The following is a 22320-nucleotide window of genomic DNA, read 5'->3' on the forward strand; positions in this document are numbered from 1 at the left end:
TGTTTTACTCTGTCAGCTCCAGATGTTATTGATGTATATACCAGTGAAATATCACAGCTCACTGATACAAAGTGGCAACTTGGGCTTGTTTAACAAATGTACAATTGTACTTGCCCAAGAGCAGACAAAGAGTCAAAGACAATGAGCCCTGATTGCTAATTGAGCCACTTTTCCAAATTCTAAGAACTATACATTTTACAGATATTTACAGATTTGTAAGCTCCTTTCAGATGCGTTGGATAGCAGCTTGATTTGGGTTTGTTTGTTGTTGTTGTTTTTGTTCAAATAGATAAGACAAGGGAACATTATGGTGTAACTGCTAAATCTGGTTGATGTAGTGATATGTGCATTAAAACTTGGGTTTTTTTTTCAGTGAAAATGCACAAAAAAGTGTGAATATTGATACTGACGGCAAAGAACAGACGCCCTAAATGCCTCGAGCCTTAATTGGTAGTGCGGTGCATTCGGGCTGGCATCTATCCCGGGAGAACATCGTTGATCAGCTCCAAATGTAAGGTGGCGACCTTGAGTCTGCCGGTGGCGAAATGGCTAATGATGATTCATATTAGATAATAGCTTGATTATTTTGTCTCATTTATTGAAATCCCCTACTGATTAGGGGGCCTGGCACGTGTACAGTACAACTCCTTTGCACTTCACATACAGAGCGTGTCATTGCCGTTCAGAAATGCACACTGTATAGATGGCTGTGTGTTGAATGTGCCATAGATGGCTCTGTGTAGTATGCGTACATATATTTGTAGCAAACACATACCTGGTAATGGTATTTGCCATCTTGTGGTGTTCTTTCCCCAATAGCCAACTTGCCAGTATTATAGATGTAATATTATTAAAGTGTTCTTATGTGATAACGATGCTGAATGACAATACATTTTTTTTTTTTTAACAACTCGGGTTAACTAAAAAAGAAATGAAAAACAAACAGAAAAAAAACCTGCCATATAAGACTTAGTGTGAACTTTGGCAAGTCTGTGGAAATTTGAGTTCACCCTCGGAATTTTAGCCCTGAATTTCACAAGCACTTGTAATTGAGTGCATTTTGAAACCATCTCTGACAAAAAAAAAGAGGAAAATCCTTTTTAAACACAGAGGGCTGTTCATGAATTTTATGTGAAACCTAATGTCTGAAATGGAAGATTAACTTAAGTTTCTGCAGTAGAATTCCTTTAGATTAGGATTAACTAAGCCAATGCAGCAGACACATTTTCATCAACCTCAAAAATGAAATCACATCGATAGTCAACGTATTATTCTTTTGACCTTTGCAAATATTGAAGTAGATCAATAGAGTGAGCAGTCTGGCACATTGACTAAGTTTGCATACCGATGATGTGCATGTTTGCTTACATAATCTCTAGTGTATACATTACATCGCTTCTGCACTGAGGACATCAGAGATAAGTTTATCTTGCTAACCAATCCAAATATTTATAATGATCCTAATGCTGTTCATCTTCTCAGAGACAATGAAAACAGAGCGCGGTTTTGATTTTGATATGGCATCAGAGAAGAGTAATCTCACAATATAACAAATTACATTCACTAACCAAGGCTCCATGGCCACTGGTTATCCCAAGGAACATTAAAGGCATGATTTACCATTTGCAGATGAAACAAAAACCCAGCTTTAGTGCTTTTGAATAGTTCTAAAATATGAGTTAGGGATAGAAACAACCACTGTAAAAATTTGAATCTGTATAATCAGTGTGAAGTATTGTTAAATACACAAAATGTGTACAATAGTTATAATAGGAATGTTTTCAGACTAAACCGTCTACAGTTTAATATGGTTTATTGAGAAAAATACAGATATCTCCTTAAATATTTTAGGTTTTATTGCAAAAATTTTATATGGAAGGATGTTTTGTGATACAACAGATCTACACATATGCATCAAATGTGATATCTTGAACATTTTTAAATCACTGCTCCCAAAGGTAAGCAGGACCTTTAATCTGTAAAAGGATGCTCATTGTGAGTATTGCTGGAGGTGAGAGTGGGGTGGAAGGGTTATTTGTTTTATGTCTGAATCTCTCATGGCAGTGGGGGATGGGTGGGGAGGGGTAGAGGGAGGGAAGACCTGAGATATTTGTTGATTGTAACAACAGTTTGACTGATTGTGATGAGTGTCAACAGAAGATAAAAACTTGGGCCAGCTTGGACTGTGGGGGGGGGGGGAGGGGGGGACTTCCGCACCAAGTCAATAAAACGATAGTCAGGGCACTCGAGGGAACTCCCAGTGCATGGCTTACTTTACCGTACATCCTGTCACTGCCAGGGAGAATGTCACTAGGAGCTCTGTGTGTAGATGGCATCCCTGTAGCTTTTATACCCCCATAAACCCTGACAGTGTAACCATAGTGAAATCGCACACTCTGTGCACTAAACAGTAGACTGCATGTCATCATGTATGTTTTCAGAAACATGCAGATTAATATTTGATAAATGTATCCGTACACACTCCCAGTGAAGCAAATGGTGAAAAGCACATTGGAAATTTCTAGCTGCAGTCGTGCGTTTAGAATTGGCAAGCAACATAGAATGCAACTGTGTCAGTGATTAGTTTTATATGACTGGTGTCTATTCCAGGATTTTATTGCTGATGGATATTCTTGTGTAAGGCTGCAGTTTGAATCAAAATAGAGTACTGTATACGCTATAATTTTCGCGTACATCAATTTTCGCGAATTGCCGCTGTCACACATTTTCGCGAGTGGTTAAATTCGCGATTGGGGGACCAGAGAAAATATGAAGTGGCAAAGAAAGTGTGAATTTTCAACCTACTAGCAAATAAGAATGATACTAGTTATACACTGCATGAAAAATACTTTACCAAACTCTGCGAACTAGTAAGTTAGAAGTCAACATTTTTGAAGTGGTTAAGTCCATCGTGCTAGATTTCTGACGAGTGGTCCCCTTGCGATAATGGATTGGCTCTCTACAGTATTCGTAAGTAGACGTGGACGTGCTATATGTACGTAAACAAGCTTAGCCAGCATGGTCTGTTCGGTAAGCCATGACATGGTATACTAGTACTGAAATGTTTGTATCATCAAGGCAAGTAATTCATTTTGGAAGGTAATATTTTCGCGTGTTGTTAATTTCGCGAATAGCTCCCGACTCGCGAAATTCGCGAAAATAAAACCCCCGCGAAATATATAGCGTATACAGTACATGATAAAGGTATCTATTTGTACATATGTACTGTATGATTACCATTATCTGTGTTTTTTATGATGAGTTGTTTTCATGTTTTACAGCAAAGAACTGTCTGCTTTAGTTAATTATAGCTAATTATAACTCTTTGGATTGACAAGCAAATAATATTTCAGCACATTCCTCATTGATTTCAAGTTTAAAAAGAATGAACCCTCCCCCCCCCCCAAAAAAAAAAGAGAAGAGGAAGAAGAAATTGACGCAAGTAGCGGTCTCCTTGTATGGCTATTAAGTTAGAAAGGCATAAAATCTGATCACCTGGGTGGTGGGTATAAGCGCATATGTGCAAACATACCTAAACTCGTGTTTGCCCACAGCTTCCATTTCTAAATCAACACGCCTCCGCTCACAAGAGTGCAAGGGCGGAATATGGTATTAACAGGAGGCGCTCTGATGTTACCTATCACCACACCATAACGCGAAAGAAACCAGAGTTGCTTGCAAGAAATCGTCTCTTTTCAGTAATTTTTTGTGCGTCCGCGTGTTATGCATTATGGAAAATTCTGTATTTGACTCGGCTCTAGGGTGCCGAGTCACGTACCGCTCGAAAGAGACCTCATTGTGATATGCTAAAGAGATTATCTCGTCCTGGTTGTCCAAACGGATTCTAATGAAATCAGACGGAGATAACCAAGTTCAGATGTGCATAATTGTCCCCGCCGAACGAGTTCGAGCAGGGGACTATGAAACGGGCTCCGTACGTGTGTGTGTCCGTCCGTGTGTCCGTGTGTCCGTCCGTGTGTCCGTCCGTGTGTGCGTCCGTGTGTGATCAAAATGTTCAAAATGCTACTCCTTCGCCATTTCTAACCCGATTTTGATTCTGTTTGCTTTATATGATAGCACTACATGGGAGCTTTGAAACTTCTATACAGAATTTCAGTTGTGACCTTTGACCTTGACCTTTGACCTATATTGTACATTTTGCTTCAAAATGCTACTCCTTCGCCATTTCTAACCCGATTTTGATTCCGTTTGCTTTATATGATGGCACTAGGTGAGGGCTTCAAAAATTCTACACAGAATTTTGACCTTTGACTTCTTTGTCCTTTGACCTTGATTTTTGACCTATATTGTACATTTTGCTACAAAATGCTACTCCTTCGCCATTTGTAACCCGATTTCAATTCCGTTTGCTTTAAGTGATGGCACTAGGTGAGGGCTTCAAAACTTCTACACAGAATTTTGACCTTTGACTTCTTTGACCTTTGACCTTGATTTTTTACCTGTATTGTACATTTTGCTACCAAATGCTACTCCTTCGCCATTTCTAACCCGATTTCGATTTCGTTTGCTTTATGTGATGGCACTAGGTGAGGGCTTCAAAACTTCTACACAGAATTTTGACCTTTGACTTCTTTGACCTTTGACCTTGATTTTTTTACCTATATTGTACATTGGCTACAAAATGCTACTCCTTCGCCATTTCTAACCCGATTTCGATTCCGTTTGCTTTATGTGATGGCACTAGGTGAGGGCTTCAAAACTTCTACATAGAATTTTGACCTTTGACTTCTCTGACCTTTGACCTTCATCTTTTTACCAATATTGTACATTTTGTTACTAAATGCTACTTCCGGCGGGGACATATATTACGCACCGCGTAATTTCTACTTTTCCTTGTTTCAACTAAGACCTTTTCCAAATTCTTCACAGATGTATTGTGTCTACTGGCATAAGGAATGATACATAGGCATGCTAAAGTGCAACGATAGTTCTAATTACATATAAAAAGACTTTTTTTCAGTGTCAGTAGCCCCTTTTTTGATTGCCTTTCCTAGCTCTACATCACTTTGGCAGAGCTTTAATGTATGTCAATCATTTTGATAAATTTCAATTTTATTTGATTTTTGTATAAAAAACATAGATTGATGAATGTAAATACATTTTGGATATAAAAACCCCCCAAATGTACAATTGTAGTCCTATATCTATCTCATATTGAATTTGAAGTAAGGGACAAAGGAATTTTTTCTGTCAGTTTTTATAACAATTAGAAGTGGATTCTGAAGACATTGAATAAAACTGAATTCTTTGTATCCCCCACCCCCGATAATACTACTTCTCTGGTGTCGGACTGTTTTTCCTGCGGTAGAGGCAGTTGTTCATTGTGTGTCCAGACGAGGCTCATGAAGTCAGCAATGTATGCGTCCCTGTTGGGTCATTAACGAGGCAGATTTTAGGCATGTCCTGGAGTGAGTCTACTGTGGACGGAGATGTGGTCTCTCATTGGTTTGACCGATCACACCACTCAAGACAATGGTATGCACAGCTAGCAGTCTTAATGATGATGATGATGACCATTGCTTGTCAAGCACATGTCGCTGCAGTGAAGGAAAGCCCTGTGCTCTTGATAAATGGTAAAAGTACCGGTACTGTATAGAGTCTGATCTACGTGATGCATTCAGCAAGTCTTATTTTTCTTTGCAAATCGTGACTTCCCGAAGATTTTGAGTGGTTGAATTTCTTATTGCGGTGTACAGCAATGAACATACAAATTTGTAGGGACCAATTTTGAAAATGTAACTGTCATGAAATGAGAATGAATTCATGTCCATGAAAAATAGGTAACACAAGAATGCTTGCCCGTGTCTGTAGACATACAATGTAGATGGGGAAAGTGCATGCATCCATTTACACAGTAGGTGCACAGAAATTTTGGCCTACTACACTGTATATCATGCACCTGCTCATGTCCTGTGTACTGCTTACCATTACATGTACATGTACATGTGCATGTAGCATTCATACTAGGATCAGAGTTGATACATGTATACTGATTTAAGAAATTTTGGAGAATGAATCTCCTGCGAAATACACATGTATGGCATATACAGTAACAAGGGAATCGGAAACGGTCATAAGTCATCATATGTGACACATATAGCATATTTTTTTTTGCAGTTACATATGTACATTTGTAGGATGCCAAGTGATATTATTGCACGTAGACATAATGTCCGTCTGTGTGTGAGAGAGGATTTGTTTCTATTGTGTTCATCATTAGTGTGCATATTATAGTTCAGTGTATTAAAGTGAAACAAACCCCTAAAACAAACTTCCATGATGCTGTCTTAATAAGACAAAGGAACCAAAGAATCCCATGGAACCATATTTGTACTGAGAAAGTTCAAAAGTTGACTTGTCAAAGGAAATGATATTCTGATATGATATTTTGTAAAGTACAATATTCAAATCGATATTTCAATTAAGTGTCAGATTATTGGTCTGATGCTGGATTCTTACAAGTATGTTGTTTGTTACATCAAAATTGTATGTATGATAAATATTGTGTAATATGTTATTTTATTTTTGTTCATACTGTTTTATGTGTTTATGTGTAAGACTTGAAACATAAGGAATTTCCAGATGGCCAATAAGGACTGAAATTGAAGGTGACATTGATGATTATGCTATTTTGTATATAAAGATAGAACCATAGGTAACAAGTGTACAATTTTGAAGATTGTTGCCACCAAAATGATGAATCATACTCAGTCATTTACATGTACCTTCTCCTGAAATGTACAAAGGCTCCCTTGTAACAAAAGGGTCTGAAAACTATCATCTTAAAGGAGCCACATTTACCCGTTATGTCTCTAGAGCAGTGTGTACATGCTTACAGCTGGGTAGCTACCCAATTTGTACATGTACTAAATGTTTGTACAGACACTCATCAGTGGTAGATGTGAACGCATTTCCATCCCTGCACACATTAGTGCGCGGGTATTAAGCCTTTGCTCATCAAAGGTGCACATTATGCAGTTGTCGCAGCACTCCAACGCATTCCCCAGAAGTTTGTCTGGCATGTCGGGAGTTAAGTCATGCCAGTGACAGGTGCAAACTGGCTTTGGTCATCTAATTTTGTATGACACCCTGTGCTGTGAGATCAGAGGGCATACAGTGTATCAGGAGTAGATATGAACTCATTATGAGGTTAATTACAACACTAGAGTAGCTGGAGCATTGCGTAGCTTACAACAGCCTTCGTGAAGATGCCAATTATATGATCTGCAGACCCCAAAGTCCTCTTTGTTTTTTTTCTGATATATATATATATATATATATATATATGTATATATATACATTTTACCTTGCTTGATTTTTTTCCCTCTGGCTGAGTGTAGGAGAGAAAAATATTTTCTTTAGAGAGGTGTTGACTTCATGTTAAAAGGTAGCTTTCAACTGAGGGGTGTGATTACCTACAATTTCTGGTCATTGTAATAAGTGAACCAGCCAATGGCAATATCATATTTAGAACATGTGCACATTTAAATCCTCATGAGGTATTTGTATGTACACTACTTAGTGTTAAACATGCTTCATCTGAGCTTATCAAATCCTCCATGGCTATGATGACTTTCATGGTATAGCTCACTATACCATGAATGGTGTCATGGAATAGCACATATTTCTGTATGAACATTTGGTTTTCAACATCAACATCATCATCAACATCAACATCAACATCAACATCATTGCAATATTATCTTTAGATCTATAATACTGTGTAGACCAATCACTATACAGGATTTCATTAATAAAGGATATAATGATTCATATACATACACATGAAGACATTTATTTCTGTTTTATTGGTATTTGTCTGCATTGTATATAACCTGCTTTTTTTTTAAGATGAAAAAAAAAATCCTCGTATAGACACTTATCACGACCACCCGGTATTTTTCAATCACCTCATATTCTAAGTGTACAGGTAGTATGCTCTTACAGCTCTTATTCTAGTATCTGATATGTAAGATGAATTTGAATAGTGAATTTTGTGAATTTAGGCTCTATTTTATGATGGTGTTTCAATTAGACTTTCCTACTTTTTTTTAATCCAAATGTATGGTTCTTGTTGCCCTGACTCCAGGGGACCGACTCCGCAACTTGGGCCAGCACTGCCTAAACCGCATGTACAAGATCGACTCGTCCCAGTTCCGGCGCTACCTGCGGTACGTCATCTCCGCCCACCCACTAGAGGGCATCCTGGACTTTCTGCACGCCCTTCTCGGGTTCTGCGAGGACCCCTCGCGGCCAACGAGCATCAGACTTGGGGAGCGTGAGTCCATTTTCCCCGATTTCGCATCCATCCTCTTCTCTCCTCCTCCAAATATTTCTTGGCCCTTTCCTTTTTCCTTATTTTCCCCCAAGCACTTGTGTCTTTTGAATACGCCAGTTCTTAATTAGCTCATGTACACATTGGTACAAATGACCTTTCTTTTTTCTCAGTTGGTTAGGCACTTCACTCGTTCTCAAAGCAATATAATGCATAAGCTTGCCCGATGTAACAATTTATGGAATTCATATTGAAACAAAGAACGAACTTGCGTTTAGACCAAATGACCCGAATGGCCAATTGACATTTCAGGAGGCATCCATTTCTTTGTTTTGTAGTGAATGCATAAACAACATTTTCTTTTGATATTGCCAAATACCATGCAGACTTGCTGTCAGGTAGATGTGCTGGCAAGCACCATCTTGTCTATATCAATATAAGGATATATGAAAAATCATCACATCACAGATGCTTATCTCAGTGAATTAACAAACCAAAGTGCCTGTTGTCACAAATGACCTTTTTCTGCTCATGCACAAAGTGGAACTACGAACTGGTCTGTTGTGTTTGTATTTAAAGGATGTTCAGATGTATTAATTTGGAGTGCATTCAACATGCATCAACTTTGAAATGACTTGCTGATGTTCAAAGTTCCAGCTGTCAGTATGTCACCACACCTCAAATCATGTCATATCTTGGATTTGGCTCTCTGAATATCCTCCAAATTCCCTCCTCCACCCCCACTCCAATGCAACTGAAGAGTAAACTTTTGGAGCAGGAGAACTTGTACAAATGCACTATACATCTAATGTCATTCCCTTGAGACATTTCCAAGAATCGAGCCAACATAAAAATCCTGGTATAGTCTGAATCAATCCAATGTATAGCATGTAAAGCATGTGTGTCTATCCATGTATAGAGAGGGTATAGCATGTGTGCTGAGATGGAAACATGGTTCACATAACAGTCAGATTCAGTATATCTTTCTTAAGATGAAGCAAAGAATGACGTCATACAGAGACCCCAACCCCAAGCACCTTCTGATCTGGAGATTCTCCCGCCCGAAACCCCTAGCAAACGGGAGACTCCAAGTTGATGTGTGCGAAGCACAAAGTTCATAGGGTTCTAGATGCTCTCTGGTGCTATCTAAAGCTTATTTTTATGCCTCCGCAACGAAGTTGCCGGAGGCATTATGTTTTCGGGTCGTCCGTCCGTCCGTCCGTACGTCCGTCCGTCCGTACGTCCGTCCGTCCCGTTTTGTTTTTGTCAATATCTCAAGAACCGTGTGGTGGTTTTACATCAAACTTGGTATGAGGGTATATCCTTGGGGGATGATACTTTGTGTGGATTTTAGGGTCACAGGGTCAAAGGTCAAAGGTCACAGGTTATTTTGTGAAAAAAAATTGAAATTTCATGTTTTTCTCCATATCTCGCAAATGGTTCAAGGTATCTTCATGGAACTTAGTATATATGCTTGTACCGATGGGCAGTGATTATCTAGGGAAGTTGGGGGTCATGGGTCAAAGGTCAGGGGGGTCAAAGGTCAAGGTCAACTCCTCAAAATATCACTACTTTCCTTAAAATGCAATATGCCTGAAGGTTTTTTTTTTTTTTAAACTTGATGTATGGCATGTATTACCCAATGTATATTTTTGGGGAAGTTTCTTGCCAAAAGGTCAAAGGTCAAAAGGTCAAAGGTCAAGTGAAAGTGCTAAATTGCACTTTTTCCTCCATATCTCGAAAGTAACTCGAGGTATCATCATGAAACTTACATATTCATGCATGTTCAACCTAACAGTGATTCTCTTTGGAACTGTGAGGTCAAAGGTGAAAGGCCAGGTTTAGATAATGCTATTTTCCTATTTGATACTGAAATTATACTTTTTCTCAATACCTTGAAAATTACTCAATGCATAAACTTATAAAAGGGTCAAAAGTCAAGTAAAAATCATCAGTTCCCCAAATACCTGCACTCTGACATTTTAATCATTCATCCAATTGAACCTAGTTCTAGGAAAGTGAACATTCAGCACATTTGTGTCAAACCTGTCATTTTAATATTTTGCCAATTGTGTAAAACTGTCATCACACATTGTCAAGACATTGTACTATAGACCAGAACCATGCATTATGGCGGAGGCATATCAGTAGCCGTAGCGATTTATCTAGTTTCAACATACGATAGCAATAAGTAAGAAATCCTTTCCACCGGGAGACGCAGAGCCAGGGCGGGAGAAATCAAATCTCAAGCGGGAGAACGGGAGATTTTGCAAAAATGGGTTTTCGGCGGGAGATCTCCCGTCGAAAACGGGAGAGTTGGAGTCTCTGCGTCATAGCACATCATAGGGAGAGAAAGTTGGTCCTCCTGTCTGCGCGGCAGACCCAGTTTGGTACATACTTCAAATATTTTCGAGTGGCGGCATTGAACATCTAGCAAACGAAATAAAATGATTTGTGACTCCATTCTCTTAAACCTCCTTGGTAATCCCCATCAAATATTACAAGTAGTCCAGGCTGTCTCAAAATCTACACCTCATATTTGGACACAATGGCAATGTTTGCTCTCATCTTGTTTGAGCTCAGACATAGGCCTACCAATTGTAGCAGCTTAACGATAATGGAGGGAGCTTTAATTTCTTGTGTAAATATCACATGGTATGGCAAGCTATGATGCATTGTCTGTGTTTACGCAAGTACTGTCTTTTTGAATGACAATTGATGGAACAATCATGTGTTTGCCATTGGTAGTCCTGATTGATCAACTTTGTGTGTACGTCAGTGGTCGGACAGCGGAAGTAGATAACTTATGTGTGTGTGTACCGATTCCTAAACACGCAATTCAATGTGATTGACTGCAAAATGTATACCAACTTACATGTACATCATGGTGTCAGTTAATGCAGCCTTAATTGTCCTTGTAAAATATTACATTATGATTGTGAAAGAGTCCATTTTTATGCCTCGGCCGACGAAGTGGCCGGAGGCATTATGTTTTCGGGTCGTCCGTCCGTCCGTACGTCCGTCCCGTTTTGTTTTTGTCGATATCTCAAGAACCGTGTGGTGGTTTTACATCAAACTTGGTATGAGGGTATATCCTGGGGGGATGGTACTTTGTTTGGATTTTAGGGTCATGGGGCAAAGGTCAAAGGTCACAGGTTATTTTGTGAAAAAAAAGGTTGAAAATTCATGTTTTTCTCCATATCTCGCAAATGGTTCAAGGTATCTTCATGGAACTTAGCATATATGCTTGTTCCAATAGGCAGTGATTATCTAGGGAAGTTGGGGGTCATGGTTCAAAGGTCAGGGGTCAAAGGTCAAGGTCAACTCCTCAAAATATCACTACTTTCCTTATATTTATGCAATGCCTGAAGGTTTTTTTTTTAACTTGATGTATGCTTGTATTACGCGATATATATTCTGTGGGAAGTTTCTTGCCAAAAGGTCAAAGGTCAAAAGGTCAAAGGTCAAGTGAAAGTGTTGAATTGCACTTTTTCCTCCATATCTCAAAAGTAACTCAAGGTATCATCATGAAACTTACATATTTATGCATGTTCTACCTAACAGTGATTCTCTTTGGAACTGTGAGGTCAAAGGTCTAAGGCCAGGTTTAGATAATGCTATTTTCCCATTTGACACTGAAATTATACGTTTTCTCAATACCTTGAAAATTACTCAATGCATAAACTTATAAAAGGGTCAAAAGTCAAGTAAAAATCATCAGTTTCCCAAATACCTGCACTCTGACATTTTAATCATTCATCCAATTGAACCTAGTTCTAGGAAAGTGAACATTCAGCACATTTGTGGCAAACCTGTCATTTCAATATTTTGCCAATTGTGTGAAACTGTCATCACACATTGTCAAGCATTGTACTATAGACCTATTAGGAGAACCATGCATTATGGCGGAGGCATATCAGTCGCCGTAGCGATATATCTAGTTTTTTATACATATGTTCTGGGGTTACAGTTTTTACCAATGAAGGAATCTTCATGCTGCTAGTAGAAGTGATCAGGACTCTCAGGCAGTGGAATAATGCTGCTTTCATTGATTTATTTGGCCTATATATAGATCAAATATGAATCTGATTTATCCTATTTTTTGGCCGACATCGTGGCCCACCTGCTTGAGAAGCAGGGCACTAGACAACAGAGCTTTTGCCTGACAGCCAGTGCTGGTTCTAATCCTTAATAGGATGTTGTTGATTTGTCATACAGTGATTTAAAGTGTACCAATACCATGAGTATTATGTTTGCTATATTTGTAGGATGATATACAGTACGAGAGACATGCCCTCTGCAAAATATTAGAAATTTTTGTTATTCCAACTTTTATTTATTGGGGTTTACATGTACAAATTTTAAAAAGCATACTAAAACAAAAGTGACTTGAAATAGACTAGTCGATCACCCGATTCTTTCAATGGAACAATCATGCTATCGGTTTTTTCCCCAAATATGTCTTGAACGATCGACATGGACTCTCATTATAATGCGTAAAAAGTTACGCATATAGCCAGAACGTGCACACATCTGTGCCGGTGCTTACAGATCAGAACTTAAATGCACGGAGCACAAGGACCAAATTGTTATACAGATATGATCTGATTAATCAAAATGTGTATACTTTGATGGGCTATCACAGGTGAATTAAGGCCGTTTTTTGTGTATTCTAGATGTATATAAATTTGATTTCCAGGGGGTATTGGTCAAAACGCTTTGATTTTTGCAAGTGAAAAAATGGAACATGCTGAAACTGAAGCTGAAACGTTATGTATTTTGTGGAGCAGGAGGCTCTTCTTCCAGTAATCCAGAGGGGATGACTAGAGGAGGGTTCGCCACCAACTTTGGGAGCGGCGTGGCGGGGACCGGTATCCGGGGCGTGGAGGGGACCATCGTGGGTTGCATCTTCAAGGCTCTCATCTCGCGGCTGGCGTCCTGCAAGGAAGAGCTCGTCACGCCTGAGAACGAGGTACAGTACACAAACCGACCTCTCGGTGTCAGGCCATGTTGAGACCAATGCCCGTCCGGATAAGAGACTTGGCTGGATGTGGGAGAAACAATGTTTATTAATATACTGTACATGTACATGTGGTTGCTGACCCAGTGGTAGCTATAAAGTTCGTGGACATTGTAGGTAGCGCACACTGTCACAGTGGTGTAATCTATGCTAGCCTACTTAAAAGTATAGTCTGTTTTTTATGGAATTCACGATATTTTATTGAAAATTTATAACATGTTTCTGTTGGGAATATTGTAGGTAAATTTGTAGAAATTTTGTAGGAATTTTAATTGAGTTTGAAATCACTTTTTTCTTTCGTCTTCACTGCATGAGCACATCCATATGATAGAGAAGTCCTTATTAGAGATGGCCGGATAATAGAGGTCGGACTGTACTTTCACTCTCCACCCCCTCTTCTGCCCCAACAAATTTGATCCCCATTGGGCTTGTCTGAACTTTCACCTTAGTGGGCTGAGATGTGTGCCCAGACCAGAAACCTTTTAGAGAATGTCATTGGGGTTTTGAACACAGGTGGACCCTTTTATTGCTACACCTCATGTTATTAACCTTTTGCATCATTCATCCAATCATAATTTGTAATCATGTTAATGACTAAACAAGAAATTATCAAAAAGTCACAGAACACCTGCACTATTATGCTGTGAAAAGGTTTGGGGTTCACATCGTGAATGTATTTGCTGTATGTGTATGAGGGTGTGTGTGTGTGTGTGTGTGTGTGTGTGTGTGTGTTTCTGTGTGTGTTTGTGTCTGCGTTGGTGTGTGTGTATGTTGGTGTGTAGAGAAAATTTCAATGCATGTGTACAGTGTGTCATCATTAATACAAGCTGAACGCCCTGCTGTGCATCAGCCGCCGCCGCTCCCTGCATGCTGGAACGTCAACGATGTAACTTACACATGTCAATCTTTGTGGCAAAGAATTGCGGGGAAAAGTGGGGGGGGGGGGAGCGGGAGAGGGGCACCAGAAATGTGACAGCTGCACATTGATGTTGCTGTAATGGCGGACCTCCCAGCAAATATTGCATGCCAATTCCTACAGCTGTGGAATCTGTGTGGTGAGAGGAACAGCTGTATTGAATTGTTAGCAGATAGATTGATAGGTGGATGGCTAGAGAGGGAGACAGAGTAGATGAATAGTAAAGATGAGGGGACAGACTGAACAAGAGAAGAGAATGGAGAAGGAGATATAGAGTTTGAAAGAAGGAAAGAGATAAGAGACATATATAGATATAGAGAGAAGAGGACAGAGCAAACATATCGCATTTTGTCTAGAGTGATAGAGAAAGAGAGAGAGAGAGAGAGATTGGGATTGAAGGAGAGGCAAAAAGAATTGGGGCAGAATGTTATAAGATAGCTAGAGAGAGAAAGAAGAACAAGAGGACAAGATAAGAGGAGGATGAAAGGAAAGTTGTATCGAAGTGTTACTGTAATTAAAGGACAAGTTCACCGTCATAGACATGTGGGTTGAGTGAATGCAGCAATATTAGTAGAACACATCAATGAGAGTTTGAGGAAAATCGGACCATCCTTTCAAAAGTTATACATTCTTGAAGTTTCTGCTCAGTCACGGCAGGATGAAAAGACTACTATAGCTTGTGATGTCACATGTGTACAACGATATAAAGAAAGAATAAAGAAAATTCAACATATTTCCATTTTTCTCGCATAACAAAAGAACACTCGACTTCTCTCTTTCAGAAGGCGGGGGGAATAATATTACCCTTAACATATGTCAGTAACAAGTTGAAGAAAAGTGCACTTCATTAAAAAAGTAAAGTTTTTGTGAAATTCTCTTTTTATTTTCCTTATATCGTTGTACGCATGTGACATCATACACTGTAGTAGTCTTCTCATCCGGCAGTGACTACGCAGATGCTTAAAAAAGTCCTAACTTTTGAACGGATTGTCCAATTATCCTCAAACTTTCAGTGATATGTTCTGTTATATTCCACATACTAAGAATGTTGCAATAGGATTGGTCCAGAGCTGATCACGTGATGAAGCGTAGTTTTGCCCATCACATCACCTGAGAAGAAAAGTTCGTTACACTCTATGTTGATAGTCCCTTTTGTTTCGCTGATCTCCACACAGTCCAAACAGTCCTAATGCAAGATGAGTACGCGCGAAATAAAAGTGCGTTGCACTGTGGACTATCATATGACCTAGGTCACTTGATAGTACACAGTGCAACGCACTTTCACTTCGGTGCCGCGCGGTGCGCGCAGGAAATTCATTGTTTTGTCATCTACGCGCACAGGTAGCCTAAGCCCTAAGGATACCTAAAGACAGCTAAAACGGTTTCAGATGTGGAATAAAATGGGAATTTCTAGGACCCTAGATGTGGAATATAAAGCAAATAATCAACTTTTAGTTTCAGACAATGAGACAAACTATCACTTCCTCGGCGATCTGAATGTGTACGCTATCTTTCCGCAGCTGTGCTTCGGAAAGATAGCTACATCCAGATCGCCTCGGAAGTGATAGTTTGTCCCATCACCTTCACCAACGTTGATTATTTGCTTACTAATATTGCTGCATTCTCTCAATCCTTACGTATATGAAGGTGGACTTGTCCTTTAAAACGAGTGAGGGAAAGAGACTGCAGGCAAAGAAGAGATGGATAGGAGAAAGGGAAGGAAAGGTATATCAAATTGTGACTAATGAGATAGTTGATTAGATGAAAAGAAAAAGAGAGATAGAATGTAAAAGAGGAGAAAGCTATTATATTAGATCTTTATATTGTAGAGAAAGAAATAGATGAAGAGGGAACAGAGGGCTATAGACTGTGATAGCAAATATTGTATACTCCATGTATTTAGCAAGTTGGGTTTTTTTTCACATTTTTTTTTAATGAATCAAGACTTTTAGACAATTTCTCAAGTGGAAACATGAGCAAAGAAAATGGGATTCCATAGGGAATCGAATTTGAGACCTCCGGATTGCTAGCCCGGTGCTTTTGTGATCGGGAGTACAATAATGAATGGAAAAATATACAATGTGTGCAAGTGGCAGTCATGTTTGTGATCAGAGTTCATATTTTTTTTATGTGTGTTGTTGAATTTGCGAATAGCACCCGACTTGCTAAATTTGCGAAAATAAAAAAGTCTGGAAATATATGGCGTATACAGTAGACTGACGCAGAAAGAGAGAGAGATAAGAAGAGAGATAAGAGGTTAGTGGATAGAGAGGAAGACCCAGAATACCACATGTAGGTGTGATTCATGGCATTGATATTTGCCATGCAGTAACCCAAAAGGTTCTAAATAAAAATGAAAGTGCTGTGCAAGTGCTTTTGCACAGCATGTGGCTGTGTAGTGAGGAATGTAAAACTGTGTCTTTTCATGTGGTGTGTCCTACTACTTGTATGTACATCGCATGCAAATGACTTCAGTATCAGTGAACACAAATCACCATTACCAGTGAGTTATGGCTGACTTAGTACTTTCATGCTCGGTGAGGTACTTGTGTGTGAGTGTGTGTTTGTGTGTGTATTGTATATGGAGTTTGTTTTCAAGTGTAAACTGCCCCATTGCAAGTACCTGCCCCCTTTTGCACCTGCAGAACCTGTACAGCGATGTCCGGCAGCTGCTGCACTATGTGCGTGAGGCTCATGGAGGCGTTTTTCGACGCGTCGCCCTGAGCGGCCTGATCGACTCGGCGGGCAAGGGGCAGAAGGACTTCTGTGAGAAGAGCAAGCTGCCAAAAACAGACAGGTTTGTGTTGCTGCCTTATGCACTTGCACCTTGAAAATGTGCCCCACCCCCTTCCCCCAAAAACAAAACAAACCCGAAACAATCCACTAATCTTATCCTTCTTCACATTGCCATGCAGTTTTATGATCTGGATACATCTATATCCAGTGCTTACGAGGAAAGATCATTAAAACATTGTAATCCTTATAATGTCCATAGTCTTTATTGTCTTGATCATTTCAGAATTTAAAAATATTTATATATTTTTCTTAAATGAGAAGACAGAAATTTAAAAGAACATGCCTTATATGGCGTGGTATTATGACTCATATACTGGAGAACCATATTCTATATACATGTACTAAAAGTCAACATCGTGTTTTTCAGGAACCCATATTAAATTGTACATTTTAGTAACTCTGGGAGAAAATGGATTGTTTCAGCACTTTGCAGTAGCTTGCTGTTGTTATTTTTGCTGTTTCAGCTGATATACAGCCATTAGCTGCATAACAGTGATTTAGTATCATTTTTTAAATTTTATTTATTTTTTTTTGGTGGTGGTGGCTTCACATGGAAGACATACTCCATAGGCCGATCCTGTCGACAGCTGATAAGCTAGTGTCATAGCGCCACAGCTATTGCTTGTGACGATAAGATTAATGGTGCAGTTATCCATAGGCGGTTGACATTGCATCTTTTTAGAATTAATTGCCTTGTTTACAGACGGGGATTTACTGTTTTGGAGGTCATAGGTACGGTCACGTGGTACACTGCAGCTGCATGCATGGCGGTGACTGTTTGACTTTTAAAACGAAATCACTGCACACCAGCACCGTGTAATACCCAGACAGTGTACAAATATTCCTGCCTATTTTGCTCCAACATTCCATTCTGATCCCTCCCAAATTAGTTTTCACTATTTTAAATTTAACATTCATTGGAACTGTGGGTCATTCCCCCCCCCCCCCCCCCCCCCAACATTGCACTTCAATTTTTATACTAATATTAGTCCATGGGCCAGGCCAGATATTGGTACCATCTGAGGTGGCAAAACCTTTTTGGTGTCATTTTGTTTGTCGGGCATAGATATGCTTATCAAGCTATGATAGCATTTCCAAATGAGTAGCTTAGTCATAGTAAATGAATTTTTAACCAATTTGGTCTCGTTGTTATATCCCTATACTTCTGAATCGAAACTAACCGCCATACAAAGAAGAGCACTGTCTTCTGTATGTTCCATAGAGCTGTAAAATGCAGCTCTATGGTATGTTCACAGGTGTTCTGTTGTAAACGCGGTGCGCTTAGTCTTTATTCAAGGCAGCGAAGGGAATATCCAAAGGTTATGATGTCCACAGCGCTTAGTCTTTATTCTAAGACGGCGAAGGGAATATCCAAAGCGTATGATACAGTGTATGTCCTTTTATCTAAAAACAACAACAACAACAAAAGCAATTCCTAGTGAATTTTACCATATTTTTCAATCATTTATAATTTTCCGGTGAAAACGCTACGGTGAAAACGCTGATACCACGCCCATGTCACTTTATTTCCCTCCAACAATAAAAGATAATGCAAAAACGATGTACCGGTACACTACGATACATTATAATGAATGATATTGTAAATGAACAGAGTGATTTTTGTTTAAAACTGATGTATTTGTTGATAGGGTTGTATAAAAACAGTATGGATAATCCCTTTTATGAGGAACTTTAGATATGATAACGGTACATTGGTCTAGATAAAGAACTAAGCGCACCGCGTGACAGCTGTGGATATCATAACCCTTTGGATATTCCCTTCGCTGCCTTGAATAAAGACTAAGCGCACCGCGTTTACAACAGAACACCTGTGGACATACAGAAGGCAGTGCTCTTCTTTGTATAGCGGTTTAGTTTCGATTCAGAAGTATAGGGATATAAATACGAGACCAAATTGGTTAAAAATTCATTTATTATGACTAAGCTACTCATTTGGAAATGCTATCATAGCTTGATAAGCATATCTATGCCCGACAAACAAAATGACACCAAAAAGGTTGTGCCACCTCAGATGGTACCAACAACCCATTTTTCGGGTCTTGGCCCATGGACTATATCAGAGGTACTGGTATAGCATGGAAGACTATGTATCTCTCTCTCTCTCTCTCTCTCTCTCCCCCTTTAAAACTAGAAATATTGTTAAACAGTTGCCATTTATAGGTCATGTCATTTTCTATCTTTCTTTCTTTTTTTTTTTGGGGGGGGGGCGGTATTTTGTCAGTAAAAGATATATATCAGCTATTTGTGTCCTACAATGTACTTTTTATGTCAGTGGTAAAAAAGGACTATATAGAAGTCAATGATGAAATTTGAAACAAGTAGAAATAGAACTCGGCTTTTATGTAGGGATGATGTTCAGGTAGGCCTATAGCCTGTAGAGTTGCACGTATATTAATTAGGAATGGTTAACCATGCTGAAAACCTTGCTAGATGTCGCAGTCTATACCAATTTGCGTCCTTCTTGCACACAGCGAGGGTAACATCTGCAAGCCTGACATGGACAAGGTCCACCCCGCGTCCATGATCGGCAAGGACAGCGGCATGGAGTCTGGGAACGTCAGTCCCGGCACCCGCCTCAGGCGCTCCCTGTTCCGCAAGAAGTTCCCGCACTCGGAGTCGACGCTGGAGGACGATCTGGGCGACGGGACCGGGAAGCGCCGGTTCAGCGTCTTCCAGTTTGGTGAGTTCCTCCTGTCCTCCCAGCTATCCTTTCTCATTTATGATAAAGCAGAATGTGGTTTGATGTCAACAGAGAGAGAGATGTAGTGGCCTAGTGGATAAAATCATGAACTCTCATTCTTGAGGTCCTTGGTTCTAGTCCCGTGGCAGCAGCAGTTGTGCCCCTGTGCAAGGCACTTGGTCCCCATTGCTTGTGAGTCCTTCATAGGAGAATTAAAGCTGTCGGCCCTGTGGTAGGTTGCTCATAAAGCGTGTACTGAAGTAGATTCTGCAGTGGTCTTGTAAGATAAGTCCAATCATAAACACAAACACAGAAATGATATGATAATGATGATAATGTAGTAATACACATATGTTCATATTTTATTTTGTATTCGCAACCAGGGTAGTCTGTTCAGTGCTAGCACACTGTTCTGGAAAATGTTTTTGTAGAAAAGCCAGGTATGCATTTATATACATAGATCAAGATGGACATTGTGGATGAAACATTTCGTCTGAGGATGTGCTGTTTTCTCCACCAAGGAGGTTATGTTTTTGCAGGCATTGGTTCATTTGTCTGTCTGTCTGTCTGTCTGTCTGTTTGCAAAATATCTATAAAAAAAGAAGAAGAAGAAGCTGTGAACGGATTTGGATGAAATTTGCAGGAAAAGTTGATGTTATGACACAAGTTACAGATGATTCAAATTTGGTAGCGATCTGGATGAACGTCTAGATCCAGGAGCTTATTTTTTTTTTGGAATTTTTTAAAGGATTCTTTATCATCGGTTGGATCCATTATGAACGATAGATGGCATGCTTGCTTTTGTGACCCTCACAGCCATTAATTGCACTGATGGCCAGAAAGTGCAGTGGAAGCAGTGATTAGCTGGGCCCCGTCTTATAAAGCCTTCAAATCAATCACAAGTCCCCAAATCAATCGCAACTTGCATTGCAGCTCTCAAAAAACTTGTGATTAATTTCTATCACAAGTCTTTATAAGACAGGCCCCTGGTCTGCAGTGAGGGTATGTTTTGATAGTCAAGGAATCAGATAATGCAGATGAAATGAATGCAGAACTTGTGATGTAGGGTGGAAATTATACAGTGGACTCCCGTTATAACGAAGTCATTTGGACCTTCAGTTTTCTTTCGCTATATCGAAATTTCGTTATAACCGGACAAATAAACAATAAAAAAACCATAGAGCGGATAATGGTGTGGCCTGAATTTTTACTTTGTTGTAACTGGTATTTTGTTATAACCGTGTTCGTTATGACAGGGGTGCACTGTAATATGATGGTAATTAGGAGCTAGGTGGAGGTCTGCGCTCTCCGAGTGCTTTTCTTGTCTCTTGTGGAAAAAAGAATGGGACTTAATTGAAGATAATTTTACCTGGCCAATGCTGATCTCAAAGCAAATGGTATCATAAACAATCATACAATATTATCATTTAAATCTATGCTAATAGAATGTCTCCACAAGGGAGCTTCTAATATTTATTGTCTAAATAGGGGAGCACATATGGGTGGCGTGACATTGTCCCAAAATTGACACAGTGTGGCAATATGAATATGGAATTTTCAACAGCCAATCAACAGCCAAAGCAAATATGATGCCTGTAGAACATTTACACGATGGCACTCAAACCACACACCAAAGCTGCACAGAGATGCAAACCTTTATTAAAGATAATATAAAGTTTTGGTACCTCAAAAGTTTCCCTGAGTTTCCTTGTCTTAGTTTGTGTTTCAGGTTAAAGTACCTCTCATATAACTAACACTGTGAGACTTACTCGCCCCAAAGTGCTCTCATGTCTTAGTAATCATGCAATAATGGTTTCGTACAATATGTGTATATTGATTGTCTTGGTACTGCGTCAAGTCAAACTAAGGGCTTGTTCGAATTTTTCAGAGCCCGCTCTGCTCTGGTACAAAACCATTATTGCATGATTACTAAGACATGAGAGCACTTTGGGGCGAGTAAGTCTCACAGTGTTAGTTATATGAGAGGTACTTTAACCTGAAACACAAACTAAGACAAGGAAACTCAGGGAAACTTTTGAGGTACCAAAACTTTATATTATCTTTAAGAAGTTTACATAGGAAGGAAACACAATAGCTACATGAAGATTTTGGCACCACTCATGAAGTTGCTTCTTGAGCCTGAGAAACTCCACCAGTGGTCATACGATGACTGAGGTTATGTAACACAGAGTAATAAGTGCAGCGCCATCTTTTTTTTTCATAATTTCTCCTTTTTTTGACAATTTGATGGTGTAGAGACATAACTATTACATCTATCGCACTTTCAAGATGGACTACAAAATATCACAGGAATTAATAGAACACACATATTTTGCCATTTTGGCAGATGTACTACTGTTTTGGAAAACCTGTGCGTGAATAGTTATTTGCACACATGGGAAGATTAAACCAGGAAATGCAAATAACGTAATAAAACAAAACAGTCCCCTCATACCTTCTGTCATACAGGGAAATAACAGTATCATTACAACATCCTCAAATGTCAATATAGAATCAAAATTGTGTTTACCACATAGGACAGCGCATACCTGTGTATACCCACGATCTAGACAGAGAATTATGACCTCATA

General features: G+C 39.4%; 1 pseudogene; it reads left to right on the plus strand.

Annotated features, from left to right (window-relative positions):
* The window catches only part of LOC139711254 (protein unc-80 homolog), a 148191-nt pseudogene that overhangs the window by 18006 nt on the left and 107865 nt on the right, over nt 1-22320 (plus strand).

This window comes from Diadema antillarum, unplaced genomic scaffold (genome assembly GCF_040938485.1).
Source record: "Diadema antillarum isolate AM-2024a unplaced genomic scaffold, OU_Dant_1.0 seq00001630_RagTag, whole genome shotgun sequence".
In the NCBI taxonomy this organism is placed as follows: domain Eukaryota; kingdom Metazoa; phylum Echinodermata; class Echinoidea; order Diadematoida; family Diadematidae; genus Diadema; species Diadema antillarum.